This window comes from Canis lupus, chromosome 14 (genome assembly GCF_011100685.1).
Source record: "Canis lupus familiaris isolate Mischka breed German Shepherd chromosome 14, alternate assembly UU_Cfam_GSD_1.0, whole genome shotgun sequence".
Lineage (NCBI taxonomy): Eukaryota > Metazoa > Chordata > Mammalia > Carnivora > Canidae > Canis > Canis lupus.
The window spans coordinates 45,337,445-45,358,200 of NC_049235.1; the positions used below are offsets into that span (position 1 = coordinate 45,337,445).

The 20,756-nt window shown below is 37.3% G+C and overlaps 1 protein-coding gene and 1 pseudogene across 12 annotated transcripts in view; one reads left to right on the top strand and one right to left on the bottom strand.

Annotated features, from left to right (window-relative positions):
• BBS9 (Bardet-Biedl syndrome 9) overlaps positions 1-20,756 on the top strand; it is a 432,261-nt gene that overhangs the window by 47,678 nt on the left and 363,827 nt on the right. The window lies entirely within an intron of this gene.
• Positions 7,982-8,336, bottom strand: LOC100686960 (annotated as a pseudogene).

Sequence of the window (20,756 nt, forward strand, 5' to 3'; positions counted from 1 at the left end):
GGAGGAGACAGGGGATAAGCAATTGTTGACTGTGCTCTGCTCTGGCTCATTCTTGCTACATTGTGGAGTGCGAGGAATGGTTGCTTCAAATGTTTATTCATATTTAGAGATCTGTTGTAATTCAGTATAATCAAATGATTTGCATGGCCATTTGTCATGTTTTTAGTTCTGGGTTTAGTCCATGTTAAATTTGGCAGCATGTTCCAAGTTCTTTATAGATAAATTGAAACTTGAAATGATGTAGGGCATTTTTTTTTTTTTAAAGATTTCTTTTTCAGAAATGTATTTTCGGAGGTGGAGAGAGAGACAGAGACACGGAAAGGGGGAAGGGCAGGGGGAGAAGGAGAAGCAGACTCCTCAGTGAGCAGGGAGCCTGATGTGAGGCTCCATTCCAGGAACCCAGGATCATGACCTGAGCCTAAGGTGGATGCTTAACTGACTGAGCCACCCAGGTGCCCTGATGTAGGACATGATTTTACCTCATCTTCCCCACACCAAAATGTGTATACTTTAGTTATAAAAGTAATCATGTTCACAAAGGAATATTTTAAACATATGGATATATGGAAAAGAGGAAATAAATGATTTAGCACCATCTCCCAAATATAACCACCAATAACATATCAGTGTGCAAAAAATAAGACTATAACCTAGAATATTCCAATCTGAGTTAACCCAGAGTAATTTTATATTTCTGAATTTAGCTATCTCACCATTAAAATGGCATATTGAAAAAGTATGTTTATCATGTGAAATCTGGTGGTATATAATATGTGATATATACAAATAATGGCAAGAAATATGTTAAATAGATATATTTCTTAGCAAAGGTTTTACTTATATGAATGTATCTTGAAGTCATTTGAAGAATTTATTAAATATTTGTCTTCAGCTTGCATCAATTGAAAACATAGATTTACTAGCAAACAGAAAAAAACCCATTTACTTGGGTTTGTCTATAAATAGAAAAAATAGCATGTTATCTGATATTCCTAAATATTTGGTGATGGACATATTTACCTGTCAATTTTTATACTCCAAATCACACTGGCATTTCCTTTAAAATGGTAAAAAAATTTCATATGGTAAATTTTTTAAAAAGATTTTATTTATTTATTTATTCACGAGAGACACACAGAGAAAGGCAGAGACATAGGTAGAGGGCAAAGCAGGCTCTGCAGGGAGCCCGATATGGGACTTGATCCCAGGACTCTGGGATCACGCCCCGAGCCGAAGGCATACGCTCAACCACTGAGCCACCCAGGCGTCCCTCATACGGTAAATTTAAACCTATGGATATTTTATATTCTGGGAAAGCCATCTTGAGCTACATATACTTTATGTCAAAGAAGAGCTCAGGAGTCTGATAACAGTGTCTGCAGGTGGATGGGGTCCCTGTATCAGTTCTTCAGGACTGATGGGTAGTACTCTGTATCAGTACTCTGGGACTGATAGGGAGCATGTACAATAGCACTTCTGACATTCATCTGTGCCTTCTGTTTGTTTTGATACTTTGCCTTTTCAGGTTCCCTTTTCAGTCTATATACTTGGACCATCACTTATAAATGAGTTTTATTCAATGAAATTTGAGATTTCCTTTCGTGAAGCAGTCTCTGAGAGTCATTTTGGATCTGTTCCTTTTACATCCTGTTCATGTTGTGCGGACAGTGATTCAAGACACTTAACAAAACCACAGAAGACAGGACTGAGGCCAGATAGTCCAGTAAGGCTGCCACAGCCACAGATATCTTCTCTGCTTCCCCTCCCATCCCTACCACCCCACACCAGAGACAAGAGATGGTCTATACCTTGTTATTTTGGAAGGTAGAGAGGATGTTTCAGTGTTCATATTGTGTGGATCATCCACTGATTATTTGATATTTGATAGATGATACTACAACTGTATGTCACTTGATAACAAATTGTTTCTCAATTATTATGATGTCATATTTCATACATATGTATATATTATTAGGGCTTTGGTTCTCATTTTGTTTTAGTTTTGCACGTATCAGCCTATCATGGGTGCTTTTATTTATTTATTTATTTATTCATTTATTTATTATTTATTATTTTTTATTTTTATTTTTTATTTTTTATTTTTTTTATTTTTTATTTTTTAAATATTTTTTTTCTTTATTTATTTATGATAGTCACAGAGAAAGAGAGAGAGAGAGAGAGAGAGAGAGAGAGAGGCAGAGACACAGGCAGAGGGAGAAGCAGGCTCCCTGCACCGGGAGCCCGACGTGGGATTTGATCCCGGGTCTCCAGGATCACGCCCTGGGCCAAAGGCAGGCGCCAAACCGCTGTGCCACCCAGGGATCCCTCATGGGTGCTTTTATTGTTTAATTCATATTCTTATTAAACTGCTCAGTAGTGTGAAATGTTTTCAGAGGGCTTTCTTTTGACTCTTGGTTTTGTTTTGTTTGTTTTTTTTTTTTTTTTTTTTTAAGATTTTATTTATTTATTCATGATAGTCACACAGAGAGAGAGAGAGAGAGGCAGAGACACAGGCAGAGGGAGAAGCAGGCTCCATGCAGGGAGCCCGATGTGGGACTCGATCCCGGGTCTCCAGGATCGCGCCCTGGGCCAAAGGCAGGCGCCAAACCGCTGCGCCACCCAGGGATCCCTGTTTTGTTTTTTAAAGATTTTATTTATTCATGAGAGACACAGGGAGAGAGAGGCAGAGGGAGAAGCAGGCTGCATGTAGGGAGCCTGATGTGGGGCTCAATCCTGGGACTCCAGGATCATGCCCTGGGCCAAAGGCAGGCTCTAAACCACTGAGCCACCCCGGGATCCCCCTAGGTTTTATTTTCTCCCCATTTGTCTTTTGTATGTTATCTCTCTCTCTCTTTCCTCCTGCTTTTTTCTATAGTGTGTTTGTGGATTTGCTAGGCCAACCTCTTTTTATCTTGCTCAAGCCTAGCTTGGCCAACTCTATCTGGGTCAGTTTGCTTTTTTATGGGGCTGGTGAGTTTTCCTTGCCTTTGCTCTTCACCAATCAGAGATAAGTTTGTTTTCCTTTTTCACATCCAGTTTGGAGGGCTGTATATTGCTCAGTGTCTCTGTCTCTTGACTGTGGTGTGGAGTGGTAGGGATGGGAGAGGAGGTAGAGAAGGTATCTGTGGCTGTGGTGCTTTACTGGATCATCTGACCTTAGCTTTGTCTTCTTTGGTTTTGTTAAGTGTCATGAATCACTGTTCAGTTGACCTGGATGGTCTGTAACTTGTTATTTTGGAAGGTAGGGAGGCTGTTTCAGACTTTAGATCTTCCCTCACCAGGTTTCCTTAGAGTCGGTTCCATTTGTTCCTTTTTCTGTTGGACTGTCTTACCAGGCTCCATTTCCATTCCCCACTTTTCTTCCTCTCCCTTACCCTTTTTCTTTGAACTTCTTGTGGGTGTGTATGAGGCTTTACATGGTAGTTCCTTCTCTAGCCTGTCTTCCACTTCTCATATTCCTCATCATTGCGGGAGATCTTTAGCCTGGCTGCTGTTCTTATGGTCTATGGCTTTTCCTGCTGCCTTTTTGCAGAAAAACACTAACATGGAAAATTTGTTTTTCTTGTCTGGTAGAGAGGGAATGTAGTGAAGGTAGAGCTTTTGTTATTCGGGGGCATTTCTATTTCTCCAGGCTGTCTATATCCCCTCTAGATCTGTCTTTCTCTAAATTTGAGATCTTTCATAAGGTTTTCAGAATTTTGTTTATTCACTGCCTCCTCCTTGAGTGGAGTTTAGTTAGCACTTTCACAAAATGCATTAAAACTAGCCCTGAAGATTCTTGGAAACCTCTACTTTTCTTGAAGGTCCTCATTTTTCAAGATTATGGCAAGAAGTTGTGTCCTTTCCTTTGTTTTGCTGCTGCTGGTATATACTTATTATGCTCTATCATTTGCTTATTTATTCGTTTAATCCACAATGTTACAATTTTGAAAGGGTTTTTGGAAAATAGTGCTTAGACTGACAGATTTGAAAAATGGATGTTCATCATAAAAATTCTTGGGTATTCAGCAGTTCAGTTGTTTGGATGATTCTGGTAAATACCTGGGTAATTAATCTGTTATTTTATTTATTTAACTAGAAGTTTTTTGAATATACTGCAAGTGAGCAGCGGGCAGGACAGCAAAGGAGAGGCTGTCTGGCATCTTTTATTTTTATTATATGAGCTACTTATTTAGTACAGATTATTCTTTCTACTTGATGCAAATGTCTTTTTACCATATTATTCTAGGGTTGTACAATGTGTGTGTGTGCGTGTGTGTGTATTTTAATGTGGTCAGATTGTTCTTTTATAATTTATTAAGGTTCCTTTAAGCTTAAAAAGTTCTCTCCCTTGCAGAGTTTTAATGTTTTTGTCTTTTGTGTTTTGATCTTCTTCTTCTTTTTTTTAAAATATTTTATTTATTCATTTATGAGAGACACGGAGAAAGAGAGGGGCAGAGACACAGGCGGAGAGAAAAGCAGGATTCCCACAGCGAGCCTGATGTGGGACTTGATCCCGGGACTCCAGGATCACGCCCTGGGCTGAATGAAGGCAGATGCTTAACTGCTGAGCCACCCAGGCGTCCCTGTGGTTTGATCTTCTAGCAGGAGTTTTTATATTTATTTCTAGAGAGAACTATGTGGAGAGTATTCTAATATTTATTATCTCCTATATATTGTGCTACTGGATTTAACCCTGTAAGATAGGTAGTGTAACTGTAATTTCCCAGATTGGGAAATAGAAGCTCAAAGAAGATAAGGATCTTGCTGTAGATCATACCTAGGCATAGAGAAGCTTTGAATCCAGAGTTGTCTGATTCCAAAGCCCATGTTCCTTAAAATACATTACCATTTATTTGATTGCATTGCTAGTTAGAGAGAGGGTCTATATGAACTCTTTGAGAAAAAGGAGAGGGAGGTCTTTTTGTAAGCTTAGTGAGGGCAGAGACTGTATCTTCTGTTCACCACATATCTAATGTCTTGCACAGTCCTTGGCACATAGTATTTGTTGAATGAATGAACCAAAATTGCTATGTGGTTGTGGTGTTTCAGGCTTTCAAGATTATTTTTCTGAAACAAATATTATCCCAGTGCACTGATTCTAGCCAACCTCTGAGTTTTGTTTGCTTCCTTAACAAATGTGTGTTGATCGATTACTACAGTGCATGGGTTATTAGGTATCATAGTGGTAAAAATGGAGGTGATTACTTGGGCCTCCAGGTCAACCTTTACTCAAATTATGCCCCCATATGCCAGTGAGGCAGTATTTATGCGAGTCAAGCTTACCAGTAGAAATAATGAGCTTTTTCATTGGTTTAGAGTTTTGTTTCTATACATTATTCATCCTTTTGTTATCAATAGTTTTTTTTGCATAAAATGTGATACTCAGAATTATTGAGTACTTGTGATAATATTCGCATATCAGAAAGGTTTTAGTTTTCCAAAATTATTTGAATTCTTTGATGTTTAGTATAAAAGACATTTCTTCTTCTCATTAACCCTTTTATCTCTCTTCTCTCTGTGCTTGTGAGAGCTCATTTTCCTTGAACTCTTCTAGTTCTTTTATTTTACTTTGATTTTTTTCACCAAATGAAACATCAGACAAGTAGAGTTTCTTTCAAGGGAAAATTTAAAGTTAGAATGTAGGCATGATATGGGCATGGTATGGATTATAAAGGTCTGACAGCACAGTAGTCCCACATTTGTGACTGAAGTGGAAAGAAAAGGCTGTATATAAAAGGTTCAGTATGTTTGGAACATAATTGTCAGTAAAGGAGGTGAACAGATTTTACTAATAATATATATGAGGATGGTAGAATATTTTTTAAATCATAAAATGACTTCTATAAGCTTGTATGGGATTATATTGTCACATAAATAAAAATTCATGCATACGTTGGAATAAAAAGCCCGCCAAAGAAAACCGTGAACTGAGGAATAAGTAAGTCACCTTTTGCCTCATCTTAAGGCAACCCTAGATAATCAGATCCTCAGCCTTCAAATAATTTCTAATTGTCTAAACTGAAGCTCTTTTTCTTGTCTGCCAAGGAAATGTGTTAGTGGCCACATGTGGTTGCTGGGAGGCTGTGCTTCCCAAAGCCGTCTGGATTCTTTGATAGTCATCCAGAGAGTGAACTGATATGCTCAGCTGGGGTGAATGAACAGCCAGAACACAGTCTTGCTTTTTTTGTATGGGGATATTAGTGCAAATAAAAGATTAATGCTATTTTCTTTATAGGGAATCAACAGATAATGTTTTGATAACCCTTGTCTCACCAGTGAACCATATGGCCTTTATTTCTAACAGATAGGGTTGAAATGTTAGAGAATAATGTTAGAAAAGGATCCCTATGGTGTGCTGGCTCCTGTTCCTTGCCTTGGCATTAAAGTGTAGGTGTTTTATAATATTGGAGAACTTCCCTCATTTGTTTTTAAGATCCTTTATGGATCCATAGTGAGAAGTCGGAAGATCAAGGGGAGAATAGGATTGATTCTCATCCTGTGCTGGGTTTTCTCATATATATGGTATTCATTTATAAAATCTCTGGTCCAAGACCCATAAAACAATGTTACTTTCAAACAGCGTCTTCCTGTATATTATATTGTATAAAACCTTTAGTTCCTGGGGGAAGGTTATAAAGAGTGTTCCCTGTAGTTTGCAAATTCATTTTTTACGTGATCATTTAAAGTTGTTACTTTTCCTTAAAGGTGAATTCTTATTCCTTCTCTCTCTATATATACTGTAGAAATTTGTTGGTTAAATGCCTTCTTGCCTACTGTAGCGAAGAGTGGAAAGGCTAAAAAGAATATTTTAAGTTTCTTGGTGTTGTTTGAAAAAAAAAAATTTCTTTCATGGTGGCTGAATGCCAAGGCTGGAAAAGTGTTATGGAAATGTCTGTGGTCAGGACTGCCTTTGACGAGAGAAAGGTTAAATATGGTAGTTTTGATAGGATTTGACAGCCATTTTTGATCTATATATATGTTTCATCATGGTTCTTTTCTGAAGAGTGGAATAACTAAGCTATTAAATATTTTACTCAATTGAGAAGGAAAATGATTACCATAAAACTACTTTATTTAAATGATACTATGATATAAAATGTTCTAACAGTTTAAAATATTCATCTACAAAACATATTGCCATGGGAAATGAACAATCCTCCCTATCCCCCAGTCTTTCTTGAATTAAGTTGATTTAGTAACCCTTTTCCAATCTACATGGAAAATCTCACTTGCAGATTTAAATTCTAAAACACAGGGTAGAGAGATATATGTTAATACTTAATATGGAAAGCAAATGTTTGTTGACTACTACCAGGTTAATGTTATTTTAAAAGTACATTAGTAGTACTCTGTGTAGAGTATCTACTATCTATCTATCTCCACACGCATAAAAGTACATATATATATATATATACACACACACACACACACACCCCCACATATACAATAACATACACAATAAACTCTAAGTAGATTATCTTTTTTTTGCCTTTATAAGAGGAATTCTTATTGTTAATTATTTACCTTAATAGTTTCAGAAAGAGAAGCAGATTAGCTCAGTCCAACATGATTGACACTTGGCAAAATCTAATGAAGCAAGTGTTCTGATGGCTAAGGATTTCATTTGGGCGCTTTTAATACTTAGCCATCTTTAACACTTCAAACATAACCTAGAAGAAATGCATTATCTCCCTCTCTTTCACTTTAATACTCCACCTACCCCACTTTAATATGGAAATGTCTTCATTAAATATGATCCTCAGAGGAACAAGTTCCTTCGGAAGTACAGCCATGAGGACAGTGCACAAAACGGAAAACTCAAAATAAAACTCTGTCTGTTAATTTACTAATCTAAGGAAACAAATCTTCCACTGTATTAAGAAATAAATCCAGTTACAAATGCACTAATAGGTCTATGTGAAGAGCCTGGTAACTGAAAATGGCTTGCTGATTACAAGATACACAAGCAGAAATGGTGTACCTAGCCCAGCATTGGCTCTCAGAAACCAAAAGTGTTCTCTCCATTGTAGGCCACATACAAGAATCTATTTTCATCTTTTCCTTCGTGTAAAGCTGTCCCATAGTTAGGCTGGACTGTGGGACTGTCTTATCCACAAAACAGGAAGATTGCCTTTTCAGAAGAAAGCTGGATCCTTTCCCTAATGATCCATGTAAACTGAACCACAGGGTTATCAGATGGAACCAGATACTTCCATTTGTCAGTGTCAATAATCTGAGAGCCTAAGACTTTTTCCACAATCACTGGAACCCAGTTGGGATATTTTTGCTGGGATCTTCACAGATTCCATGCATCTGTGTTCCAGCAAGTGGTCCTCCTTGAACATCCACTCCATGGTGGCCACGGCAGGGAAAGGATGCAGCCAGTTTTTGGAGCTCAGCACACCAACCACAATGACCTAGATTATCTTTTTGTTGTACTTTTAGGTGGTTTCCAGTTTTTTTTTTTTTCTAATGTGAATAAACCTTCTGTGAACATTCTTATGTAATTCTTTATGTGGACAGTAAATATTAAAATTTATACATATGTTGGATGGTTTAAAAAATTGCTGAAGTTTTTTTTTGCATTTTTTCACTATTATGAAATTTTAAGATAAGAATATCAAGAATAGAATTCTAGTATTAGTAGGTATGCTTTATGTAGAAGAATTTACCTCTTAAACTTCTAAAGATATAAAATTTGCACCATCAGTTTTTCATATAGTATATAACTTAAGTCATTTCTGGCTAATTTAGAATATCAGAAATGATTAAACTTGGTATATCATATTAACTTGAATTGTATTTCTGCTTAAGCTAAAAGTAAGCAGGGTTTTAATACCACATTTCCTTACATTAAAATTTATGAATAAATTTCTAGATCTTTGCTAAAATAAGACAGTATTATTTAATATGGAAACAATAACTGAGAAGTATTCCTAAATCTAATTTTGAAATTTATATTCATGATTTTAGGGGACTGTGAACATAATGTATGAGTGGAAAATTAAGATTTCATATGGGTTTTTGCAGATGGTTGATTAAGTCCTATACAGTTCATTGTCTTAAAGATGAAATTTGTACAAGGTTTTGGAAGCAGGAGTTATATATTAAAAGTTCTTGTTTCTAAGGTAGTATAAAATGATTTTAACAATCTATCATCTCTCATTTACCAAAGGAAATATGTAAAAAGAAAAGGAAAATGTTCACTGAGAACAAAACATTGAGATGATGAAAAGCTACAAGAAAAGAAAAAAGACTTTAGAAAGACTACTAAAATGAAACTAGCTTTTTTCCTCAACAATCTGTCTGAATTCATTTTGCTTTCATTATATATCTAGCCTGGAGGCAAACTATGTTGAGTATTACAACAAAGAGGGTGTTATAAGGAGGGCTTTTAAAAAAATAATAAAGTATAACATATGTGTAAACCATGCAACTTTGTAACAGGAAACTTTATAATAAGGGAGGACTGTGCTTAGCTTTTCCACAATTTTGGAAGAATGAGTTTTATTAGGTGTTAGACAAAGAAATTATCAACTGACTTTTATGCTGTAAGGTTGAAAGATTTGTTATGACCATTTCTAGACTTTAGCAGTGGTTTTAATGTGGGCCCTGATATATTAGAAACAGTGCCTAGCACTCTTAATATGTCTACTGTTGCTAGTTCTCTCAAGGAATATGATGTTTAACTTTTGCCTTTCAATGAAAGATTATTCAAAATCCTGTTATTCTGTGGTTTTCTCAGCAGTATTAGACTGTTCTTGAATTGATCAACACATAATATAATTTGGGAACCCAATCAATGGTTCTTTTATTTTTGAAAGATGGTGACAAATTCTTTTGAAACTTGGGAAATTGGCTCCATCATTCATCCCTTACTCTTTCTTTGCTTCTCCTGTCCAACTTCCTAAAAACCATATTGTTTGATGTCAGTGTGTAGAATAGATTATCTGTTGGGGAATCACTGTGTATTAATTATATTGGAATAAATGTAAGCTTGACAAATGATATGGGTTAGTAGGCATTGTGCCTAATAGGTTATTCAGTTAATGAGGACACTAAAATTAGGGACCTCTAACATGCCAGAACCATATTTCTTGTAAATTTCCCCCAGTTTTGAGATTAACTGGCAATAGCTATATTTTTCTGGCCTTTTAAAGTCTAATATGTTATGGTAGAGTTTTAGGATTTATATAGTGCTTATTATAGAATAGTTGAGCCCTTTGTATTTATCACACTGTTATTGAAGTGAGCTAGAAGTATAGAAATCAGTCTTCTACCTTTTGGTTTTCCAGTAATCTATCTTTTAAAATATGATATCATACTCATTTTTCTGTCTTCTCTCTCCCACTTAAAAATGATTACACATCATGCACATTTATGTACTGTTTTCATTGAAGGTGGAGGGAATATAATGACACCCCTTAATATCTAGCCCACTGTAGGGATGTTAGAAAATCAGGGATGAAGTTTCTAGGCTTAAAGAGAGATGTTAGATGTGTGTTAGCCAGATATATTATTACATCTTTAAAAATAGACCTTTACTTTAAACCTTGCAAGATCACAGAAGCTTTCAAAATAACTTTTACCACGTGCAATTCTTTTCATAAAAATAAAAAGCCAAATAGTGCAGACAAACTTATGAAGGCATTATTTCCCCCCACCCCCTCCCTGCCTTTTTCCCCCCTCATGGTTAACTCCTATCTCTAAATAATGTAATTACACCACTATTTTAGAATTCATCATATTGAGTTTTTTTCTGTTGATGTACCACAGTGACAAAATGTTTTGATTAATGACACATTCTTTCTCTTATCCTTCCAGTTATGTCATTATCTCGTTTTCATTGCTCATTTTTGCACCTATCCACAGGATACTCAAACTTCCTTTTAAAAATATATATATTTTAAAGATCTTATTTATTTAGGGTAGAGAGAAAGAGAGAGAGAGAGAGGAAGAGAGAGAGAGAGAGAGAGAGAGAATGAGCAGGGTAGAGAGGGAGAAGCAGGCTCCCTGCTCAGTAAGCCCAACGTGGGGCTCCATCCCTGGACCCCGAGATCATGGACCTGACCTGAAGGCAGACGCTTAACTGACTGAGCCACCCAGGTGCCCCAGGATACTTCTATTTCTTGTTTCATCAGCTTTCAACCCCTTGGTTCCACATTTTGTAAAACGAGAACATTATTTTACCTTTACCATTATTACTCTCTACCTTAAGTCTTTCAACTTCTGTCAACTCCACCTTTATTCTTGCCTTGTCAAGGTTAATAGTATTTACGTACTGCTAAATCTTCTGTGACTTCTCTATAGATGATTCTAAAAGTTAATACAGGGCAGCCTGGGTGACTCAGTGGTTTAGCGCCACCTTCGGCCCAGGGTCTGATCCTGGGGACCCGGTATCGAGTCCCGCGTCGGGCTCCTTACATGGTGCCTGCTTCTCCCTCTGCCTGTATCTCTACCTCTCTCTCTCTCTCTCTGTGTCTTTCATGAATAAACAAATAAAATCTTAAAAAAAATACATACTTTGTATGAGATATGTAAGTATTGTTCAATGTAGTATATACCAGGATCATATTTCCTTCTTTATAGTTACAATGTCCTGTGCTACTCAAAGGAAAATTATTTCTTTCTAGTGGATTCTTTTTTAAAAAAATAATACATTTCTTTTTTTATAAATAATACATTTCTTAAAAATAAAAATGGTACATTTCTTTACAAACCCTTACAGTTTTTCTTTTCTTTTTGTTCATGAGAGACACAGAGAGAGAGAGGCAGAGACACAACACAGGCTGGGTCTCCTGGGTCTCCAGGATCACATCTGGGGCTGAAGGCAGTGCTAAAGTGCTGAGCCACCCGTGCTGCCCACAAACCCCTACAATTTTTTTAAAAAAATATTTTATTTATTTATTCATCAGGGACAGAGAGACTGAGAGAGAGAGAGAGAGAGAGAGAGAGAGGCAGAGACACAGGCAGAGGGAGAAGCAGGCTCCATGCAGGGAACCCGATGTGGGACTCGATCCCGGGACTCCAGGATCACACCCTGGGCCAAAGGCAGGCGCCAAACCGCTGAGCCACCCAGGGATCCCCTCCTTACAGTTTTTTAAGTGTTTTCTAGGCTTTAGTCATACTGTTGAATCTGTCAATTCCCTCTTGTTCCTGGGGGACCTTCCTGTTATCTGGAAATATGGGATTTTTTTCTCCCTAATTTTTTACTTTTTGAATTATTATCACCTTTTGCTCTGGAGTAATTTTTGTTTTATTCTTTTGTTTTTCTTGGGCTTTTCTTATTGCTGGCCTACCTCAAAAGTTTTTCCTTGAGGATTGGTCAATAGGAAGATTAAGTACTGTAGAAGTGGGTTGGTCTTTTGACCAGCCAGCTTAGTGTTTGAGGAGCTAGTTTAAATTGGGGACCTCCAAATGTCAGAATGAGGACAAGGGTCCTATACATTCATAGGAGCTAGCACCAATAGTAATCACTATCGTTCTTCCCAGACAGGCCAGTATTTCTTTAAAGAGAAAACCCCTTCTCTCTCTCTCTCTTTTGAGGATGAAGGGCAATAAATGCCTGGTTGCTGAGCATAGATGACAAGTGGGAAGAGGGAAGGAAAGAGGACAGTTGGCTAGTTGGCTTTCTTGGCTATCTATATATCTTTCTTTCAAAACATTTTTATTGAGGTATAAGTCACATTATACAATTCATCTATCTAAAGCACACAATTTAGTGATTTTAATTATGCTCATGGAGGTGTGCAGCCATGACCACATCAATTTTAGAACATTTTTACCACTCCAAAATAAACCTTTTACCATTAAAATTGTTCTAAAACTCAGTTTTCAATGTGTGGAGCAGGGATGGGGGTGGGGTTCCCATGCAGTACTAAATAAATCTCCAGACACCAGTTTGATATCCTGTAATTCAACTCAATTCTAATCATCTGGGTGGGGATAGTATCAGATTCCACAAGTTAAGGGATCAGTTCCATAAGATTGCTCCCCATTCCATCACACTCTACCATTTCCCCATTTCAGATGCCAGTTGTAAGCCCATGTTGTTACCTATGCTTCTGACCCTTCAGCTACAGATTAGAAATTCCCATGACCCCCTCCTTTAGACTTCAGACACCAGTCCCAAGCCTAGGTTGTTATGTGTACTTCTGATGGACCAGTTATAAATCAGAGGTTTCCATGACCTCCTCCTTAGGTTCAATTTATTTGTTAGAACTGTTTACAGAACTCAGACAACTTATTAGATTACTAGTTTTTTTTTTTTTTTTTTTTTTTTTTTTTAAATAAAGGGTATAACTCTAGAACAGCCAGAAGGAATAGCTGCCAAGGGCAAGATATATGGAGAAAGGGCTTAGAACTTCAATATCCTGTTTAGGTGTGCCACTGTCCCCAAATTTTCATGTGTTCACCAACTCAGAAGCTCTCTAAACCTTGTCCTTTTGGAGTTTTATGGAGGCTTCATTACTTATGCACAATTGATTAAATCACCGACCCATTGGCTATATGTTCTACCTCCTCCCCTCCCCTCTCCTCTCCCTACAGTTGGGGAATGAGGGGTAGGATTGAAAGTTCCAACCCTCTAATCATATGGTTTGTTCTCCTGGAACAGCCCCCATCCTTAGGTGAGGGCCAGAAATTATCTCATTAACACAACAAAAGACACCTTTATCACTCCCAACACTTAGGAAATTATTGAAGACTCTTGGACATTTCACATCAATGGAATCATACATTGTGAAGTCTTTTGTGATGGCTTTATTTCACTTAATATACTCTTTTTTTTTTTTTAATTTTATTTCTTAGAGAGCATTAGTTGGGGAGAGGGGCAGAAGAGGGAAAGGCAGACTCCCCACTGAACAAGGTGCCTGACCACAACTGTGGGGCTCGATTCCAGGACTCTGGGATCATGACCAGAGCCAAAGGCAGACACTTAACCAACTGAGCCACCCAAGTGCCCCTTAGTGTAATGTTTTCAGGGTTTACTTGTTCTGTAACATGTGTCAGTATTTCATTCCTTTTTAGTGTAGAATAATATTCTGTTGTATGAATATACCACATTCTGTTTATCTGATCTTCAATTGATAGACACTTGATCTTAGGCAAAAGGCCGAGAAGCCGTATTTGATGGACATTTAGATTTTCTACTTTATGGCTATTGTGAATAATGCTGTTATGAACATTCATATAAAGTTTTCATTTCTCTTGGATATATATATATAGATATATATCTATATATCTATATATATATATCCATAAATAGAATAGCTGGGTCTTACCGTAACTCTATGCTTAACCTTTTGAGGAACCACCAAACATTTTTCCAAAGTTGCTGAACTTAATTTCATTCCTACCATTGATGAACTAGGGTTCCACCCAAGGATGAGGTCCTCCACATCCTTATTCATTTTTTTTATTACAGCAACTATAGTGGGTGTGTGGTGGCATCTCATTGTGGTTTTGATTTGCGTTTCTCTGAACTGTGTCCCTGGGGCCAGGGGCAAGAGCTTGTCAATTGTTGGGCTTCTCTTGAGGACAGTTACGGGACTACTTAGCTGTTTTACTGGGGACTCAAATATCTGTAGCTGTAGGTATTTTCTCCTGAGGTAGTCTCTCTCTATAGGTTTCTTTAACTTCTTTCTGAGGAGCATGGGCCTAGTCCCTTGGTTGGGGAAGGGAATTAGAGGATTGACTATCCAGAATATAGACTTTTTCTTCATCTATGTATTTTCAGGTACTTTCCCCATTCCCATGCTGTTCTATATTGTGCCCATCTAATCTGGAGTCCCTTGTTTAGTTCAGCTTCTCCAGAGATTGTACTTTCTGTTTTCTGTGAAGGTCTGTGTATCTGATACTTACATAGATGTTTAAATAACTCTCTTGTCTTTGGATCCCATCTTACCCCACTTTCTCTGGTACCTGGTGCTTTTACTTCCTGAGCCTTTTTAGAATTTTATGGGGTGAATAAATATATTCTTCAAGCATTTAGATTTAACCGTGCTGTGCCGTTTTGTATTGTTTACCCTTTCTCTGTTCACTTCACATCTTCATATATTGTGGTTAGGCTTACCACAGGTCTTTTGATTTCTTTGAAGGAGTTTATGTCTGTTTATTTTACTTCTTTTTGTTTGGGGTGGTTCTTTTTAGAGGAGAAGAGGACATAATAGTCTTTAATTAACAATCTTAAAATAGGAAGTCATATGAACTCTTTAGATATAATGCCTCAGAGTCCCTAGTCAGGTAAAGAAAATGTGAATGACTGTCTCCACAGGCTCTTAATTTCTACCCTGAGTAAAATAATAATAAAAGGGGTCAGAATGCTTGCCAGGTCATGATTACAGAAGCTTGGCTGTAAGTCATGGGCAAAAAGCTTGGTTGTCTGCCCCCACAGTTGAGTGAGTGGTTTCACCTCTGGGACCCAGTGAATGTTCAGACGATTGAGTAATCCCACCTCAGGCACAGGGTTGGCAGCAGGGCAAGTAATATCTGAGTACTTGGCATGATAATTAACAGGGAATATAAGGGGAGTGTAAACATTTTAAAGGACTTTGTCTCTTAGTTTCTTATGGTTTCATTTTTTTTTATTTTTATTTATTTATGATAGTCACAGAGAGAGAGAGAGAGAGAGAGAGAGGGGCAGAGACACAGGCAGAGGGAGAAGCAGGCTCCATGCACCGGGAGCCCGATGTGGGATTCGATCCTGGGTCTCCAGGATCGTGCCCTGGGCCAAAGGCAGGCTCCAAACCGCTGCGCCACCCAGGGATCCCTTATGGTTTCATTTTTATTGCTATCAGTTTTGCTCAGAGAATGAGGGTATTCTTAATTTTGGCAGATGCAAGTATTATTATCATTCCTATATGGTTTCTCTAGGGAAAGGAGATGAACACATTATGTTAGCCCATGATCTACCATAAGAGCATTTTTTACCAGTTTATTTTTATTAATTTTTAATTTTTTTGCTTAAAAATTGAAGTATAGTTGATGTACAATGTTACATTAGTTTCAGGTATACAACATAGTGATTCAACAACTCGATAATTATACTGTGCTCTCCTCACCACAAGTGTAGCACTCATCCATCACCATACATTGCTATTATAATACCATTAACTGTATTTTCTATGCTGTACCTTTCATCTCCATGACTTACTCATTTCATAACTAGAATGAGCCCATGACTAAGGTTAGAGGATGATATACTGTTATGGGTAAGGTCTTGGTTAAGTTCTTAGCTCTTTGGTAGGTGATAAGGATTGAATTAGTACTATTAGGATCACATAGAATTTGGGAACAGAAGCTGGCTGACAAAGATCACATATTTGCTGTACAGAGAAAAGACAAAACTATAGAATAGTGGTTCTCAAACTTCATTGTCCACCAGAATCACCTGGAAAGCTTATTGAAACATGGGACTGTTAGGCCCGACTCTCAGAGTTTCTGACTCAGTAGGACTGGGTGTGGCCCCCAAATTTACATTTTCTAACAAATTTCTACATATTGCTGATACTGCTGGTGTGGGGAACTGTACTTTGAGAATCATTGCTTTTGAACAATGGTTCTTAAATTTTAGTGTACAAAGAATTTTCTGGGAAGGTTTACTTAAAGTGTTGTGTGCAGGGCCTCATTTCCAGAAATTCAGATTTGGAAAGTTTGGGGTGAAGCCTAGGAATCTGCATTTTAAAGTATCCCAACTAATTCTGTGTTTTTTTTAAAAATTCCATTGTATGGATATGTACCACATTTTATCTATCCATTCATTATTTGATGGACAACCCCAGATAATTCTTATACAGGAACCACAGCAGATCAGTACACCATACTGATGAGAAATGAAGCTCTGTAGGTTTCATGTAACAAAGATTATAAGTTAATCATTCTAGGGTGCCTGGCTGGCTCAGTCAGTAGAGAGTGTGACTCTTAGTCTGAGGGTCATGAGTTTGAGCACCATGTTGGTTGTAGAGATTACTTAAAAAAATTAAAAATTACTCTATTTTTATTAAATTGGAATGCTACTTTTCTTTTTTTTATTTTTAAAGATTTTATTTATTTATTTATTCATTTATTAGAGATACAGAGAGAGAGAGGGGCAGAGACACAGGCAGAGGGAGAAGCAGGCTCCATGCAGGGAGCCCAATGTGGGACTTGATCCTGGGTCTCCAGGATCACGGCCTGGGCTGAAGGTGGCGCTAAACCGCTGAGCCACCTGGGCTGCCTGGAATGCTACTTTTCTAATTTCTACAAATACTTTTGTATCAGTCAGTATCCCAGCACGAATTAGAGCTTATTTCAGATGATTTAAATGAAGAGTTTTCAGTGAAGGGATGATCATTGACAGGTGTAGGCAGAGTTAAGGGAACAAATAATGAAGCATCCAAGTATTATCAGGAGTGGAAGCTTTTACCACTTCTAGGGTTGAGGGGACGGTGGGGAGTAATGGTAGTATTTTGAGAGTTTATGATGAGTAGGAGCCATGGAGAAGGACCCTTCCTCTTACTCTTCATTCAGGCAGGGGAGACACAAATTCTCATCAGTCATCTTTTGTTGCAGGGTGATATTTTAGTCATTTTCCCATCAATTCCCAAACCAGAATTGCAATGTAATCATCACTAGTGCTCATCATAAAACCTAGTGGGAAAGGGAGTGGGATGGTGGAGAAATAATGTAAAATATGCTTAGCTGTAACAGTCTCCATTTTTGTAGCTGATCAACAGACTGAAGTTGATAATCATAATTTCCTTTCTCCACTATTTTATATTCTTAAATTTTTCCAGCACATTGGCTAGACAGGCTTCATTGCCTTCTTACCCCAAAGATCTGAGTCCTTAAGTATCCTATATTTATTGGGTTAACATAGTTTTTCATTAAGTTTATTATTGGACATAGGAATAATACTGAGGCTGGCCAGTGTATCCTTTGGATTTCAGACTTAATTTATCAGTTTCTATTGTATAACCACCACCCAATTTCCTCTTAGTAATATGGAGAAATCACTCTGTCAGCAAATTAATCTTTTTTTTTTTTTTCTTTGCCTGTCCTGTGGTGGTGGAATTTCAACTGCAGTAGTCTCAGCTTCAAATTTAATAGAACTGTGACTGTGTTCCCTGCTAGAAGCTTCCTGGGAACTAGGATCTCTAATGTCTTCACAAAGTATGTCCATTATGAGACATCCTTTCATACAAATCCTTTCTGGACCTCCTTTTTCACCCTTATTTCAGTCTTTTTATTTCCACTTCCTTGATCCCAACGCATTAGCCATTACCCATGTATCAGTGTAAATATGAATATTAGGCTGTCTCGCATTCCCAGTAAAGTGATGAGATGTATTGCTTAAAGTTTAGCTCATTGGGAAGATTTTACTGTTTTTCAAGGATACTTTAGAGTGGGAAACTAATGTTACAGCTCACACCCAGTGCCAGCATATCATGTAGACCCATCTATAAGTCAAGGCTCTGGGTTTTTTCTTCTGTTCATTAGTCATAGGGACCTCCACATGGGGTCATAGAAGAGGCAGTGAAGCAATTGGTGGAGTAGGCACTATGGGAATTTGAGCCACTTACTCAGTTTATGCCTTCTTTTCTTATTTATATATTTCATATCTCTTTAATGATAAAATGTTACTTCACAAACTCAATTTCATGACTCAGTAGACGGGTAACCCATTGCATGATGGACAGCTCTGGTCATGTAGTCACTTAGTGTCCATAACTAGGTGTGTAATCTGTATCATGGCCCTGTAGAACTAGGAGCTATTTCTCAAATGGAGAATAATTGTTGACAGATAACCTGAGGGTCTGTGCAGTGACTCTTCTTTTGGGGGGTTTCCAGAGGCTATGTAGAGTAGATCTGTCTGACATAGGTAATTCAAGTATTACTGGGTCTTTTAGACCATAGAAGATCAGCTTACACTGTAGCCTTCCTTTACCAGTCTCTTACTCTGGGCTCTACTTAAAAGTAGCCACTCTACTTGAATGTACAACTTACTGCTTCTAAAGTTCAAGGATAGTCTCCAAGTTTTGTGCTTTTTTCTTTTTGGAAGGCAGTGCAAGGTGAAACAACATCTTTTTTTAGAGGGCATATTCTAACATGTCCCAGATTTTCCTAGAAACTTCAAGTGTGGTGGGCTCTTGAATTTTTATGGGGTACTTGCCACTTCCTGCTTACCAGATATACGTGTAGTGTTATCAGTATTGGATTAGCACTAAAAGAAGATATCCTTTTTAAAAAAATTTGCATGACAAAGAGGTTTTACTTATAAATGCTTATTACTACACTAAGTAATAACGTGTAGTAAGTTTTTGAATTCCATCATCTAGTAATTTTGATTAAGAGAAACTAAAAGCAGCCTGAACAATTATACTAATATTCTTTGTACTTACCTTATCCAGAAAGGACTGTTTTAAGACTGGCTGCTGCTTCACATAGGTTACAAATAACTAACACTTTTTCATGGATGAACTATCTCACCTTCAAGAAAGCTTCAGGGAAAAAAAATCAATCCTTTTCTTTCTTAATTTTTTTTTTTTTTTACTTATCTAAGAAAGTAGATATTCTTACTACTTTCTACTTACTACTATTACTTATCTAAGAAAGTAGTCAATATTGATCTGTGTTTCTTGAGCTAAAAATGCATGGGAAAACACACAATGTATACCCATTAAATTTCTTTTTTTAAAGGTTATTATTTATTTTTTATTAAGTAATCTTTATGCTCAGTGGGGCTCAAACTCATGACCCCCTCCCCCCCCAAGATCAAGAGTTGCATGTTTCACTGACTGAGTCAGGCACCCCACCCATTAAATTTCTAAGCATATGAGGTAAAAAGATAAAGTCTTTGGGTAAGCTCTGAGTTTGTACCAAGAAGCTAGATTTGCTGTTCTCCCAAAAGTGAAGGGACCTAAAATGTAAGTCCCATTTTGACTAGTGGGTCAGGTGGGATTTGACATTCTCAGGAATTAATGGACCCTAGAAGATCTGTGTATTTCCTTTTTCTTTGTGCACCATCAAACTGTTAAATGGCCACTATAGATGTTTTTAGGTTCTCCACCTGTACCTTGATTTGGGAGTTCAAGATCCCAAGCTTTTTATTTTGTAAATGCTTAAACAGAGCAGGTTGCCCACTTACGCAGTCTTTGTAATTATTAATGTATTATTATTGTTGTCATCAAGCGATTGAGTACAGTAGCCATTTATCTCTCAAAATCCCGTCTTTCACTGGCACTTTATCCTACACTGCACCAATAATAATTTGAACAATTATAGTTCTATTGCATGCCATGTATTTCTATTGTTTTTTTCCTCTTCCCTGCCCCCACAGGGAAATCATCTGTGCATTCATCAGATATGTGAGCAAACCAGTCCCCAAATCCCTACATACTGTATCAGTTAAGATCCCAGCAGGAAACAGCATTCATGGCAGATGGTGAAAAGAGACTTTAAAGAAGTGGGATTACATATAGAGGAGTGGGAAGAGTTAAGAAATTGTGTCTATAGTTAGCAAAAGTAAACTATCTTCATTTAAGTAATTGTATTTTGTGGTACCTTTGTTACCACAAAAACTTGACCTTTTCTGTAACTAATACAAGAATTTACATTATTATGGCTGTATAGACACTGCTGACAGCTGAGGCATGATTACATTTTTTTCTCTTTGTTTTCTCTGAAGTTAAAAATAACTTAAAGAGCATTTTTATACGCTTTAACTAGATTTCTCCATTGTTAATATTTTTATCGCATTTGTTTTATCATCCCTTCCTTCCTTTCTTGCTCATTCT